Below are 16534 nucleotides of genomic sequence, written 5' to 3'. Positions count from 1 at the left end.
AAGAATGAGGCAACTGTCCATGCTTACTCTGCCTTCCTAGCTGCTATCTCGCTGTGGATGTGGACCATAAAATATTCACCTGTGGAAAGACAAGTTATGAAGCATAACTGTAACTCATACACAGAGCAGCAATGAAGCGTGTCACTAGTTAATACCAGAAGTATTTCTAAGTTCACAGTCACACAGCTGTTGCTCAAAGAACTTAACTTGAATCTCCTGTTTCAACAGATGTCCCTGAACAGATGCACGCATGTTCTCCTCAATATCCCACCCACACGATCAGGAAGCAGAACTAAAGGGTGATGAGGCTTCAGCACTCTCCTTGCTATTAGGTGCAATAAACCTCCACCTCTAGTGAGGAGACTGCTATTAGTGTGTGGACTCTCAGGAGCTTTAATGTTGCCAAGCAGCAAAAAGCAGGCAAGTGCCTTGTAAGTGGGTTCAGAAAGGCACATAAAATTCTCTGGCACTGACTAGTCAATAGAACTTTGTAAGTTACATGATTCTGTGAAATTTGGAAGAAAATATCATATATTTAATGGGGGTGAGAGACCAAAGGAGGAACATTAGCATAAAATCTTCTTGCTTTAAAGACAATAGTTTTATCCACATATATTCTTTTTTTAGCTTGATTTTTGCAAATGAGCTCAGATTTTGCAAGCAGACTTTCAGGCTCCTCAAAATAAAGAACCCAGGTGCAAGACACAGGTGTGAGTTGTACAATCATAAGAATAAAGACATATGACCTCTTTTAAGGAAAAAAAATCATTAAATAATTTCATTCCTGTATGTTGATCACATAACCCCTCTAAAGAGAGCAGTAAAGGTCACTGAAATGCACAAGCCTTTGCTGATGGAAAAATGCTATTGTATATTGTTTAAAATGACACAAAAGAAATCAGCATGAATGCTAGAAAATTAGACCTTTAAAGGAGTGAGCTGAAAAACTCCAACTCAGCATTATCCCGATTTAAAAATGCACAAGTACAGGTTATGGACCTCTGTGTCCCTCTTCATTTGAAAAAGCAACAGTATTATAATTTTATTAAAGACAAATTTGTAGATTTGTCTTCTTGAAATTGCCAGCTCATGATCATAAATTTTTTTGTTCTCATTTCATAACCACCCATTAACATAGAAGATAAGAAGGCTTTTTTCGCGGCAGCTCCTCCAAGACCTACAACCATGAAGTTCCTGTAGTTGTGGGATTGCATGTCCACTGCCCCTCACCAAAAACTGCCACTTATTTTTGGCTCACACTAACTCCAAACATAAGGACATAAGGAAGGAAAGCCAGTATGCCACACAATTCTAACTTTTCTTCCAATAACTCCTCACTACCCTAAGTAGCCCAGCTCACACCTTCTTGTGTCAGGGATGCAGCTGCATCAGAAGAGATCTGCACAGTACATCAGGACTCCAGGAGGTAAATCAGTGCGAGGGAATTTCTTCCCTAAACTGCTTTTGATTATGGGCAAAATAAACTCTTAAAATGCACATTTTCTTACCAAAATGTCCTTCACTTGTTTACCTTGCCTTTTTGCAAAGATGTTCAGGAGTACCAGTATGATAGCATGAATTAGTTTATTTTATACATTAATAAAATTATAAATTGATATATGAGTCTAAGGAAATGTATCACAGACACTTCGTAGGTGAGCATACAATTTCTTTAAAGCTGTGAAAACCTGGGTCCAATTCTGCCAGCACTTCTTTCTGCCACTGGCCACTCCATACACAGCAGTTCCACTGAGCTGGGTGAAGTTCCTTTCACAGTAACTGCTCTCAGGAGCAGATCTGAGCCAGACTTGCCCAGGAATCCTTGCAGTGGAGAAACCATCCTGGTCAAATTCCCAAATGCCAACACATGTGACATGTGTTGTTTGGGAGCAACAGACCTTCCCAAACTTTAGATAAAGAGGAGAAAGGCTAAATCTCAAACATTCAGCAAAAGCTTTCAAAGACAACCAGTGGATTTTTTAAGACCACCTCAGAATCATCCTGACATGCCCTAGATTTCATGATCTATTTTAGAACTCCCTTTCAACTACTATTACTTGTGTTTTCTGTAGAAGTCACACAAACACGGAGAGTGGCAGCTTGCAAAAGATTGTAAGCTGAAAGGCAGAAGACACTATGAAATTGAGAGGATTAAAAAATCCAAGTTTCTGTATGCTTGAAGACTTTCAGTAGGGTCGTGTTTCTGTCCGAAGGGAGTTGCTAATTAGCCAACCATAAAAGTAGCAGTGTAAGCAGTTCTAGTAAAAATAGCTCATTGGTTATTGAAAGCAAATTTGTGAGTACTACAACCTCACTGAATTCTAACTAATTTGCTATTGCTGACCAGCTTCTGTCTTCTACACACCCTTGAACTTCATACTGACACATCTCCTACTCCACAGACTATCAGTCTGTTCAATTAACACAATTCCAGCATTTCTGCTGATTTCTGTTTTAAGAAGGGAATCTCATCTACTTCAGAAAGCAAAATCTGAAGTCTGAAGAGTAGTTTATTCCTGTTGCCAGTCTAGCTCCATTCCACATGTCAGACATATTTATGCCAAACAAGAGGTCTCCTCAGGTAAATCATATCACATCCCCCTACTTGCTACACTTTGAACTCACAACTAATTTCAGTATCCTAGTATCACGCTTCGTTAGCATGGGACAAGCCCATGAAAGTGGTATTTTGTGCTTGCAAATTAAGCCAAGATGATTAATTTAAAATAGAGAAAAGTGGGTTTTCATGAAAACTTAAGAATTTTCAAATTAACACCTTATGAATTATATGAAATGAACAGCTATTCCACCTGTATTAAAGGAAGTGGTGCCTTTCTACTAAATATTGGAAATTTGGTAGTCCATTTTCAGAACTGTGAAGTGCTGCTTACTCCAGCTCAAGGTACTCACAGACAGGATAACCCTTGTTCCCAACCTCCAACAGGGACTGGGCTTCCCAGCTACACTGCATCTCCCATAACCACAACGGCAACTATACTTTAAAAGAGGAGATGGAAGTTAGCCATAAAGCTAAACCTCAAGGGAAGAATGGGAAATAAAGTATGCTAATTACAGTTCCCATGGGGTATGGTGCTAGCATTCCTAAATCTAATCCTTCAGTTCTATTTCTCAGTGAAAGGAGGCTGGGGGGGGCGGAGACAGTGTCCCTCCATAAAACAAACCAATGAATCTTGACGAAATTAGGATGCACAAAAACTATTCCAGAAGGCAATGCAGGGCAAATCCTCAAACCAGCTTAAAACCAACTGAAGAAGCAAACAGCTTCACCCTTGTACTGCTCAGAAGCTAAGGAGGAGGGATTTTTCTAAGAACATTCTTGAAACTTTGTACCAATATATCCCTGACCCCATCCTTCACCATGCAGCTCTTCCCATTTCTGCCTTAAAACAAAATCACTACACAGGACTGGATCTTTACACACTTAACTCACCAAAATCTCTCAAGGCTTTAGCTAGTTTGTCCTGACAGAAAGCCTGACAGAAAGGCCTTGATGTGGAGTCTTCATGGTGGTGGCCCAGTGCTTGACACTGAAGTGGAATGGAATTAAGAGAGGCTCATGGCTTCTGGACACTGCAAACACACTATTTCCTCATGCCACTAATACTTCACCCTCAAGTTAGAATATAAATATGTCAGGGCTTAGCAATGGGACAAGACAGCCAAAACACAGCAAAGTATCTCATTAAGCATGAGGAAAAAGCAATCCTTTTCATCGCCTCCAGGATCTCTGTGCAAGTTACCCCAATAAAAAAAAAAAAAAACAAATAAAACCTATTCAGAGAATTAGGTACAAACAATCTAGCCCGATGAAAAAAACTAGAACTAATTATTTCAACACAATCCAATAATCTAGCATATCAGTAGTGCTGATAACCTGCTCTTTTCAATGGCCCCTTGTTCTCCTTACTCTGAAAAAAAAGCTATTCCAAGCTGCAATGCACCTGGAGGAGCAATGAATGCATCTGTCACAGGGCTGGCTCACCTATGAAAGTGGCTGACTTGAGAATCACAGTACCCTCTCCAAGGAGTATCCAGTCTTACTTTCCTCAAGGCAGAACCTCAGACAGATGATAATGTTTAAATTAACCCTTTTGCAGACAGTCTTTCAACAGAGTGTCAAGAGTGGCAGCCTCAAAGGGATCTGGGAAAGGTAACTACAAAAGTAAGCCTATTGACTGCAAGTTTAAATTCCCAGCAAAGATTACACCATGATCATTAAAACTTATGGGGTACTACCTCAGAAGAAGTTGAAAAACGCATAGTTGCAATACTGGGTCTGTGATCTGCAATTTAGAAACCACCTCCATTAATACAGTTATGCACTGGAACAAGCATCTAAACTATTCATACCGATGTCACTGGAGATCTCAGCTTCACCTGCAATAGCAAGATCTAAGCTGGCCTAAATTTAGCTTCAAACAAGCATTCAGTTCAAATTGAGCTGCATGCAACAGGGTCAGGACTTCCCCAAGTCACATGCCAGTAGCAGACTCAGTGAGCCCACACAAGAACCTGGGTATGCTCACAGCAGAAGGAAACTTTTCTTCACAAAGGGTGAATCTGACTAAATTACAGTATTCTTTTCCCTTCTCACAGATTAAAGTTTCAAGTACCAGGAATTTCAGTAGTTCAGGAGAGCTTCACTAATGCCTGCTCCTTAACCCCATTCCACTTCAAAGTGCATAATTCAATATCCAGGTCAGAAAGGAAAAGTGAGTGTGAGGGGAAGGAAGCTCCTGTCCCTGCTCCAATGTTTAATTATATTAAAAATTAATTTGAAAAAGGGCTAGAATCCAGGCAGTGTAATGGATTTACCTATGAAGAGAAAAACATCCATGATCAAAAGCTGCTAGATAAAGGTGGGAACTCAGTATCAGACCTAACTCAGAGGCAGCAAGCCCTAGCTCCTCCACTGCTTACAACTCAACAGAAGGTACCTAACCCCAGGAAGGAATAAAAAGGAGAAGTTCAAATGATTTTTGTGCAACAGAAAGAGGGATACCAGCTTAAAAGTCCTCATCTTGATCTTCCCTTGTAGCCAGTTCATGTGTCTCCTTATTAAGGATGCCAGCTTTTGCAAATGCTATTCCAGCTTTTCTCTGGTCATTGCACAAGAAGCCTTGTTATATGCATCCCACAGAACACAGAGCCCAGAGGCTTGGTACTGCGGTACTTTAAATCTTTTGTGGTGGACCAACTCTGTTGCAAATGTTCCCAAGTTGCTTTAATGTTTTGAAAACCATGTGATTAATGCTACAAATGACAGCCAACCCAACTGAGCTAAACACTGAACTTCAAGTACTGTACCTTCCCATCCACTGTTCCCCCTCAGCTGAAAGAAGTCAGGAGGGTGCAGGGTTTCAGACACTCATCTGAAGTCACACATGAAGAGTTAGTCAGTATAAAGAAAAAATTGAGCTATTCAGAGGCATTTGACGTGCAGAAGAAAAAAGTCAGCAAATAAATTATCTTTAGCAAACAACCCACATGCAGTGGGCTTTAGTTTTTGACTTAATACATCTCAAAAACAGGACAAGCAAGCCGACTTTCATGCCAGCAAATGAAAGCCCCACAAATAATCACACTGCCATAAAAAGGTTAAAAAGGGTGGGTGGGAGGAGGCATTCTCTTTGCAGAATTCAGGAGCTGCATCTCCTGTGCAAACAGGAAGCCATGACCTGGGCAGTCCCTCCGACCAGGAGGCCAGACAGGGACTCACTGGGCTGCCCGTCCAATCAGGCAGCCAGCAGCACATCAGCTGGCAGGCAGCATGCTGCAAAGCTCTGGTTAAAAACTGCCCTAGCATGGCCACCTTTCCCTGAGCACAGGGGGGCAGCTTTTAAAATCAAAGCATGTGTGACTGTGTCTCCATCTCAACCAGAAGTAACAAAAATTAATTTTCAAAACAAGCTGCTTGATTACTTTATTGTTATTTTTTATGATTCCTCATTCAGAGACTGGCAGCATTACTGCCTTCAGCTAAAGCCACATGCAAGGGACAATACACCAGGCAGCTTTCACTGGTGAACTGAGGGTAGACAGGAGGAGGCACTTCCTTTACTTTCTAGAAACAGATGAACTCCCACCCAACAGTTAATTCAGACTCTAAGCTATTTTCACCAATCCCTTGAAAGTTAAATAATTATCCCATTTAAAGAAACCTAGCAATATAATTTGCATCCCACTCCCTTCCCAACAGCTATTGCTCTTGACAATATTCATCTTGTCCATGATGTCTATTATCTGCTATATAAATATTGATGATCTGAGTAATTGCCGTTCTGTAGATATGCTTCTCAAAGATATAAATTTCTCTGCCTGAAGTAGGCTGCTGACAAAGTGCTTTCCTCATTTTGCATGGCAATGAAACATTACTGGAGGTGTCACTGGGAGGGGGGGAAGAAATTAAAAAAGCAGCGAGTAATAACAGCCTTTGAAGAGGAGAAATGAAGCGATGTTTGTCTGTGCTGGGAAGACCAAATAGTAGCAAAGAACAATAAGTTAGCTAAGCTGGTATTCAGGCAGCTTAAGTTTAGCTTAGGCTGTGCCAACACCAAGCACAGCTGAAAAGGCAAGAACTCCTCCGGACTCAGTGCTGGCCACCACTAAACTGGGCAGGCCTAGTAGCGACAGGTTGTGTATAACATCCATATCCATGCTGTACTCACCCCCTGGTGGCAGGAGTTACTTCTTTTGGATCAAAATCCAACCAGAAAGCCAAGCCGAGGAGGAAGCACACCACGCTGAACATTATGCTGGGACAAACAGGCACCCAATGCCACCCTGTAACCTTTGGCAGCACAAGGCCAACGTGTCACACAAAAGCAAAGATGGTCTTGACACAACCCAACACTTGTCCATGGATACCACAGGCACAAAACACAGCATTGCTTCAATATGTTCTTACTGGTTCAGTGCATCTGCCCAGCAGGCCTTCTGAACTGCCAGGCAGTCCCCTGTCTTCCTGCAATTGATGAAAATCACTAAAAACACCCCACTGCACATTCTGGCTCATCTGATCATACTGCCTTCTGGTCTGGCAACCCGATTCTGAGAGAACCCTCCCAATGGCACATGGCCTCATCCTTCCAGACTTGAAATTTGCCTCTGGACAGTAAACAGTATGTGACAGAAGAAGGCTCTTCCTTAGTAGACAGAAACTTCCTACAATACAAAACCTGAGTACAAACCTCAATAAAATTACCCCCCTGGAATTATGGGTCAAGGGAACACATAATTTTTTTCAGTCATGTAGAATTTGGCAAAGTTTATACTAAGAGAGTTTCCTTGTAGAAATAATCTAAGGTCTTCACCAATCATTTACAGTATCTGGAAACAAACACTGGACAAAGACCTTTATTAAATTTCTTTTTAAATCTTTTGAACTTATATGTGCTACAGAAATTAAGGAGGAACTAAAACTCTGCCTGATTTACACCTGTATTACTGAAGTTTAGAAAGTATGTGAAGAGGATGGAGAAGGCAGCAGGAGAGAAGAACAGAATAGACACCAGACTCCCTACGGGAGCTGGAGGCCAGGGCAGGGGCAGGAGGTGGGTAGGGACAGAGAGCGAGCAGGAAGCAAGGGGGAACACAGATAACATGCAAGCAACATTCGGCATGTCCAAAGGTGGAGAGAGAGGAACCAAATGTTTGTAACGAGCATAAGAAGTACATCTGGAAGTCTTATTTCTCTGTTGCCTTGTTCTAACAACTACATAATAAGCCATTATACAAAATCACAGCAGACACATTTTTTTAATATATATAATATGCACATGAACAGACTCAGTCAAAGTACTTACTAAACACTCATACAATCCATCTTCTCCAAGCAACACTGAATGTTAAGCCATCTGCTTTTTCAGTGGATCCTTTGTCATATAATTAACTCCCCTTCCAGTTTCTACAGCCTCTTTCCTTTCCCCATAATTTCTACAATGCTTTGGGGTTTGTATTATACAATCTCTAATCACAACTGCTGCTCATCTCTGCATTTTGAAGGGAAGTTGCTTCCAGCAGAAAACTTAAGGTTGAACTCTTACCAGTAACACTGGGCATGCTTAACTACTACTAAGCCACATAGCATAGCCTAATTAGTCCAATAAGTCTTTTTAAAAAAATCCACATGACCTCGGTTCTTACACTGAGTCATTTTGGAGACCAGTTGAAACAGAGCCCTGAGTAATTCTCTGAGATCAAGAGCAGACTGCATTACTCTAAGTGGACTGGATCCTAACTAAAACAATCACATAATCCCCACCATATCACTTCCATTTTTTTCCCCTTTTCTGTTTTTAAGACAAGACACAATTTAGTGACTCCAATAAGTAGCCCGTCCTAACTACATGGCCTCCTATATTTCTCAGAACTACTTTGTTAGTGTACACATGCTATATGCACATGGAATGCTTTACTGCTAATGCAAATTACTTTGCATGTAAACACAAAATGCAGGTGGGCCAAACCACTAACTGCCCAATTCACAAGCACAGACTTCATGCTCTCAAGCTTTCACATGCATATTCATTTCAATGCACCGAAATGTAAAACCCCTTTAAGAAATGGGCCTGAAAATTAAAGTGTTTGCATTCCTGAGTCACTAGAAAGTGAAGTTAAATTATTTTCTAGGTAGTTCTTAATCCCAGGTTTCACTGTGAAATCACAGTCACGTAAACTTTACTAAAGCTATGCCTGTCCAGCGCATCTTTTCCTGCACAGCAGCATCGATCTGGAGTGTGACAAAATACAATCTCCATCCACCACAACTGCATCGCCAAATTTCCTCAGAGAGGATGCAAACCAGCAGCATTCCCAGCTCAGTGTGTTTTCATGAAGAGAGCAGCGAGCTTCATCACAGCTGTGCCAAAGTCGCTATGTCCACAAAAAGAAATGCTTCACTGGGTTTGTATCCGGCTACAGTCTCTCTCACGGAGATATGAAAATGCAATTTCACTATAAAAATAAATACAGTGGAGTGAATAATTTCTTGCACTGGGCACATGGCCATCTAATTTCACTGCTTCTAAAAAGCCACTGTACTACGACCTAGGAAGCAGACAGTGTGTGGACTGCAGGACCCTGCTTCTCTAGCTCTTTCCAATTTGCCTCAGCTTTCTTGGGGAGAGCAAGGCTTCCAACATGGTGCCTGTACCTCCCAGATGCTGAGCATCCTTTCTCAACAGGGAAGGGCAGGGGCACCTCCCTCTACCAGTGCAAGATCTGTAAGGAGGCTTTGCAGTGGCAGCCAGGGCACCAGGAAAGAGGGACCCTTGATCTGTGATGAAGGAAGAGCTAAATCACCAACACGCATCCTCAAAGTAGCACAGAGACCTGTGTGGTTTCAGGAGAAGCTGCACACCTCCCTTTGATAGAGCAGAACTACTTTGCACCAGCTTTTTACAGGAAAGGAGTTCACAAGAAGAAATTTTGCCAATGCCTGGAGTTTTGTGCTTTACAAAGCTAGCAAAATCCAGTCAAAAGACTGACAGAAAGTGTATGAGCACTATTCTAATTGAATTTATTTACATTATGTACTTTTGATACAAAGCACCAGCTACCAAATACATCACCCAATAATTCAAAGAAACCTAATAAGCAGTTTGAGATTCCAGGCAGTCTGCTGAAATTGCTACTCCTACAAACCTCTTTCTTCTTGATTTTTGGCTACAGAAGGTAACGTGCCAGCAATCTATCTTAGTACAGAAGTTGATGAAATTTACAAAAAAAAAAAGGCAATACAATACAGTTCATGAACCCATTTGCTTACCAAATGAACATGTTTAGCAATTTCCTTTTATGCAGCACTAAAGAAATGCAACTTGCATTTCTTCTGTTTATGATTTTTGTGACTTAAAAACCTTTTCATCTTCAGCTAATGCCTAGATGGCTCCCAGTTTTCACTTTGAGAATATTCAATCTCCAGATAGTCTAAACACATGTATCCTGACACACAAGACTAATCCTCACTTCCTAGGTGCACTACAACCAAACTACAGCTCTGTTTTCAGATGCAGTTGATCTTCAAAAGCTTTAAAAATGTATTGAAATAAGGCCAGCAATAAATTTGGGATTGCCTTGAGGAGGAATAGGAGTGGTCTTTCCTCTTTGTACTTATCTCCAAATGTTGACAGTTTTGTGGTTTTTTTCCTTTTTTTCTTTTGCAGTAAAGCTCGGCTGGTTTAAACAATTGCCTTCAATGTTCTCACTAACACAGGAGAAAAGAGGAAGAGCTGATGCAAGAAGCTTTTCCTTTTGGGCAGTTCAGAGCTTTCAGTGCTCCGGCTTGCTTGGTTTCAGTCTGCTTGGAGCTTCGAATGGAAAACACTCATGAGATCCACTGAAGGTCATAAAATGCTGCCAGAAATCAGATGCAGATAAGATGCACTAAGGAAGCAAAACAACCAAACCCCCAAACTATCTGCTCCCTTATATTACTCTTCATTTTTCTTGCTTGCAAATCTTTCCACGATTGGAACAGTGGCAAGAAAAGAAAATGTTAATGTGGTCATAGAGCAATTACTTAACCCAGGTTTTGAAAGTACAGTCAAGGACTTTCCTCTCGTGGAAGAGACACATTTCACACAAAGAAGCTCAGAATTTCTGTCATGTCTGGCAGTACTGAAACACCCAAAACCAGTTTCATCCACCTAGACAACTGCAGGCATCCCTTTCACTGAACAAGCAAGCCATGCTGAAATATAAAAGGATCTGCACCTTAGGATTTACAAAAGGGGGAAGCTGATACATCTGAGAAGTATGCAGCACATCACACCCATGACTTCAGACCCTCTTGAGGCAGTCACTGGCTTTTGCTCAGACACGTGTCACGAAGGAAATGGAGAAGAGAGGCTCCTGAACTGTGACGCTGGTCAGGACACATGAAGAAGTGCACTGCACACTTCAGAACTAAGAGTCGCCACCACCTCTAGTACTAATTAATAGCAAAAAAAAAAAAAAAAAACAAAAAAAAAAAAAAAACAAAAAAAAAAAAAAAAAAACAAAAACAAAAACAAAAAACAAAACAAAAAAAAAAAACCAATGAGCTGAAAGAAAATTAATTGGACATGCCTATTCAATACCCTAGACTAGTTTTACATGAACAGCAACTGTGCTGTAAGTTAGAAAAGGATATGCAGCAGCAAGAAATTGGAAAAGTAAGTTAATGTACCACCAGAATACAAAGTGGAATAAATTGCAAACTTGTTACTTCAAGTTGGTAAATGCAACTTTTTCATACAAGCAAACTTACATAAATCACTGATTTTTTTTACCAGCCTCTTTTGGTAAATCAGAAACTTCTATATAATTTGGTGTTTTCCTCCGTACATACATGTGTGAATGCCCATACAAAACATCATCTTCAACCTTTTACTTTTACTTTTCTCATTTTGCCACCAAGAGAAACACAGAAGAAAGAGGGTGAGAGAAGGAAGCAGAGAAGAGAGATCTTTGTATTTTGCTTTTAAAAAAAAATTAGGTGGAGTACATTTCTTTGCACAGAACTTTTCTGGTTTGGGAAAAAGCATTTTCCATTTGATTAATTCAGTCAACTAAGCATGTGACAAGTACCAAGAACAAACAGTTTTGTACCAAAGAGCCTGGCCCTTTGATTTCAGCTATTTTTAAAAAATGGGTACTTCTATACAAAGAAAGCTAATCATCAGGATATGAAAATCAGATCCCCCTGCCCTACACTGCTGATCCACAGCACAGAGGAGCATCTGAGCCTCTGGACTGCGTGCCATGGCCGACTTTGCTCCCATTTGAGAGGACAGGACACAATTAGCATTTTCCAGCTTCTCCTCCCCACTGCCACTGTGGAACAATTAAGAGTACGAATGAAGGTCTGAGCAGCAGCCCTCATAAATTACACACACACAGAGATCCTTCTGTTTGAACCCAATCTTCCACAGGTCTCTAATGAGAGCCATGAACACAATCTACTAATCATCTCATCAGTAATGCAAATAACCATCTTGACCTCCCATCAAGTGTCTCTCCAGCTTAAACACTGTGCCCTCAGACTGCGCAGCCCTGGGTGCCAAAGCTGTCATGTCCCACTGGAAGAGCCTCAGCATGACAATGCTCTGTACATCCCACAGCCTGCTGAGCACAGCCACACACCAGCAGCCAAAGCAAACCCTCAGCTACTTCTGTCCCTGGCTCTGCACACCCCTAACAGCCAGGTATTGCTCAGGCAGGGATCTCAGATCTCACAGAGGATGCCTTGCTCAGCCACGGCAACACATCTTCAGGCCCCCTAAAACAAAACACTGAATAAGCAACACAGCAGAATGGCTACAGCACAGGCCTGGCAACTAAAAAATGGAAACATGACCTTGTTTTTGACCCGCAGGGACATCACACCCTACTCTGGGGATGCCACAGCAGTTCTGTTATCCTGAACAAAACCCAGGCTCATCCTATGCCCCCAGGCCCATTTCCACCCCATCTCCTGCTTGATCCTGGTGCATCATTTGCCATGCCTATGACAGTGGATGGACCCTGTTAGAGCACTTTGAAATCAAAATGAAAAGAAAGGCATTCTTCTGTGAAACACCATTACCACCCTGCCAGCGAAGTGTGAATTGCAAGATCTTCCAAAATAAAAATAAATGGATTTGTATTAGTCCCTTACCCTCGGCATCAGGCCCATACTGCCAGTTCTCATAACATTTACAGGGAAACTGGCATACACAACAATGCAGCAAACAAAAGGAAATTCTGTGAGAATCAGATCAAAACATACCAAACAGGGCTTGATACCACAAAAGCAAAGACAAACTTCACCTGGACAAGCAACTTGTAGCTGTAGTCACTGACGTTAACAGATCTACCATGGCAGAGGGAAGAAAACAGGCTCCCAAGCATCTGCAAAATAGCATATTTCAGGTTTTCTTTTAAATAAATAATTTGGAAAGTATTGCTAAGGGGAAAATAAAAGCTTAAAGGATTTAAATATTCCAAGTAACAGTGCCAGTACTTCAGCACCTCTGGTTCTGCTGTGGCACAGTTCAGCCTCCACCAGCAGTTCCCTACCCCACTGGAAGGAGAGCTGGGCTTCCAGTGCCTCTCTCAGCAAATTTCTACTTTCTAAGCAGCAAGCGTCTGAACAAGAGAAACCCTCCTATCTGCACTACCAGCTGTGCCCGCAGCACAAACAGCACAAGCACGTACGCTGCAAAACCTCAGCGTTTGCTTGTGTGTAAACAGCGCACTTCTGGAAAGGCAGAGAGAATATTTTCAGAGTAAACACTGCAAAGATTTTGTGTCCTTTAGGATGTCAGAAAGCCGCTGCGATCCACTGCTCATCTTCCCCACTTACTGCTTGCTTGGCTAAGGTGTCTCTGGAACTCACTGAGATCACAACCACATCTATTTTCCTCCCTGCAACAATGGGAGGAACTTTTCCTCTTACAGCAGTCCAGCTCCTTGGTGTGCTACCCTGCCTAATGTTAGCTTACAGACATTAAAATACCAACCAGGTCCATAGCAGGAAAGGAAGGCAGAGGAACAAATTTCTAAACCTCACCACAAGAATGGCTGCTGCCAAATAGCTGCTGCCCCATGAAGGTAAGTAGGGAGAAATGGGGTAGGCTCCTCACTGCCCAACTGGATCCCAGCAATACTTACAAAGGTATGAGAGAGATGGAAGAAAGCATTGCCAAAGCATTGAGGCAGAAGACCATCTTCACCTCAAATGATTCATTTTCAGAAACAGAGCAGCCCTCCAAGACACCAAAGATACCTTCTCTTATGCAACTCCATCTGCAGCTGATGGAAAAGAGCACTTGCTTGATAAAGATGCCTGGACTTTGAGACTAGGACTTTAAATTCAAGAGCCCATTCCTGAAAGGTGTCCCATTCTCAGTTTTTGACTTGGGAGGAAGCAGGAGGAGGCAAGCGAAAGGACTGATGCTTTCTTTTCTTAACCACCTACACAAGTACTTTTTCAAAACATGCAGAATTACAGCATGTTATGTTTGAATTAAGGAGCCTGTGGGGAGAAGTTCTCAGTAACAGAGGAAAGAAAAGCTAGGAAAAATACTACAAAGAAAATCGGTTTATTTAAAACCTGAAGAAAAACCAAACTTAGAAGAGAGTGTTTTGGTCCAATCCTGGATGAAGCATACTCAAGTAGAACACCTGACCAGAAGAAAACCTCATGCTGCACACAACTGCTACTTGCAGATTGAGCAGGAGGGCTTCATCAGCTGAAAAAGAATCTCCCTCAGGTTAAAGGCCAGCACTGCTGGTCACCCACCAGCCAGACAGCTCCACCATGCTCACTCCTTTCCATGAGGATGAAGGGCACACAGAGGAAATTACAAGTCCAGAACCTAGGTACCCCTTACAGGCTTGAGGACCTTGACACCACAGGTGTTTGCCTCTTTTTTTCTCTAGCTGCATCGGGACAGTATTTCAGATCTGATTTACTGTCTAGACACAGCATACTATCACACAGGACAAGTGAAGAAGACTGAGAGCAGCAGAGTGTGGAAAACAGACTGGCCAATCTTTTTCCTTCTTTAAAAACAGTACAGTGTGCAGTCTACATCAACATCCTCACAAAAATGCTTGATCTGTCCTGCACCTCAGAAGCTGGCTGTTGAAAACAATCCAGAATACAATTAAAACATGGATTCTGTTAACTTTCACTTCCCTCTGCAATTTTGTAATCGGCTCATCCATCAATTTTGAAAGAACATTAATAGTGGCATCAGCTGGCTCTCCACCTCCTCTGCTGAGCCAGCTTTTTCCAGCCCCTGTCCCTGCCTCTAAGCATCTGACCACAGATGCTGTGAGGAAGAAGAGAGGAGGGAGGCAAACCAGGGGTGGAGAGAGGCCAGCAAGGCACACCTAACACAGGGGCCACCCCATAGAGGAGCTGTTTTTTTCCCAGGGGAGCTATTGCAACTTAAAGTGCCTGATGGTCTGCCTAAACATGCTTACTTCAAAAGAAAACCACATACACAAAATAGAGAGAACAAGGTTCTATCAGGGATTAAGTGAAGCCTATCCAAGCACAGACGAAATCCTAGGCACACAGGCTCACCACCACCTCCATAGGCTGGAGATGCCTATGCCAGTGGTTTTTGCTGTTTAGTTTCTCCCCCACAAAACCTGCCCCCACCTCTTAAAAGATGTGTAGATGTCTCCATTGATTCAAGCCATTTCTCCCAGTAACCTTCCAAAGGCTTGACAAAGTCCCTGGAGCCCCAAGAACATTCAGGTAAGAGCTGAAGACCAGTCCCATGTTCCTGTTAATTGTCTCTCCTCAACACATGAAGTTCAGTAATCAAATACTGGCTCTTGGACTTCCACACAGGGGCAATGCAAGGAGAAAAACCGGCTGGTGCCAGTTTTTAGCATCTGGCTTATTAATTATTTTGTAAAGATGTACAATCCTTGGAGTCATCTGAAACTTTTTAAGACACTCTGACATTATTTTATTAATCTAGTTTGACATGGTTTATAGTGATCATGGCCATTATTTATACCACAAACTCCCAAGAACACAAGTCTGACTTTTAAATTATTATCATCCCAAATGTTTCACTGCAGGTCAGCCTGGTCTGTTCCAAGACCAGATTTACTAGCAAGCATATTTTCTTTGCTGGTACATCCACTTTTCCTCATCTAGGAAAATGAAACATAAAATTCTAAAATACAAAAAGGAAGCCTATTGCTATGCTCATTTGAACAATCAGAAATTGTCTACGTCTCGTCTACGTCGTCCTTTCTTGCTGCTGCGTGAGGTTGGTATTAAACCACTCCCCACCCCACCCCCCCGAATAAAGATGTAGGAAGAGACTTGCTGTAAATTGGTCAGAAGAAAGACAGAAGTGCAGACATCTAATGACTTGCTGGAACAACAGACACCACTTTTCTGGAAAGCAGCCAAGCTCACCAACTTGCATTTCAGCTGGAAGCTCAGCCTCTAGAACCTGAACACACTTTCCTGCACTATCATGCTGCTGTTCATTTCCAGAAAATAAAAAAGCATGAGCAACTAGTGCTCCTCTCTATGAATTGTTGCCATTTCAGTATCATATTTCACCCCATAGAAAGTAGGTGACATCAAGCAAGACTGCATACAACAAAATACTGAGGAACAGGGTGGAACACAACATACTCTTTAGATATAAAGCATAAATAGAGTTGGCCTAAAGCAGCCATAGCCCCACTGCTTGATCTCAAAGTATCCCATAGTAATGGCTCTGGTCTAAAAGTAAGGAAGATGAATCTTCTAAAATGCTTGCTTCAAAGGCATTGGGCTGGCCTTCACCTACAGTTTGAATAAGCAAAAATTACAGATCTACACTGGAATCAAGATTGTACATAACTGTACCAGGCTGTCTGGGACCTCTGGAAAATGGCAAAAGACACCAGAACAACAGGCTAAAGTGATGCTACCCAAGAACATGGAGAGAAGCAGATGGCATTTATTAGGGGAGCACAGAAACAGAGGGGGAAAGGAGGGAGGACTGGAGAGGGCAAGTTTAAGGGG

General features: G+C 42.0%; 1 protein-coding gene across 6 annotated transcripts in view; it reads right to left on the bottom strand.

The window, feature by feature from the left end:
• Nucleotides 1-16534, bottom strand: part of RNF152 (ring finger protein 152) — a 56974-nt gene that overhangs the window by 18678 nt on the left and 21762 nt on the right. The window contains exon 1 of one of the 6 annotated variants that reach the window (XM_038128251.1): nucleotides 12814-12837. The exons of 4 other annotated variants lie outside the window; for them this stretch is intronic. The gene's annotated coding sequence lies outside the window, so the exon portion shown is untranslated. Of the gene's footprint in view, nucleotides 1-6689; nucleotides 10946-12813; nucleotides 12838-16534 lie in introns of those variants that run through there. One more of the 6 variants, XM_038128250.1, reaches the window with a different exon arrangement.

The sequence above is a fragment of the Motacilla alba genome, chromosome 2, assembly GCF_015832195.1.
Source record: "Motacilla alba alba isolate MOTALB_02 chromosome 2, Motacilla_alba_V1.0_pri, whole genome shotgun sequence".
Taxonomy (NCBI): Eukaryota; Metazoa; Chordata; class Aves; order Passeriformes; family Motacillidae; genus Motacilla; species Motacilla alba.
Note: the sequence above shows the minus strand (reverse complement) of the source record. Positions and strands in the feature narration are given on the sequence as shown.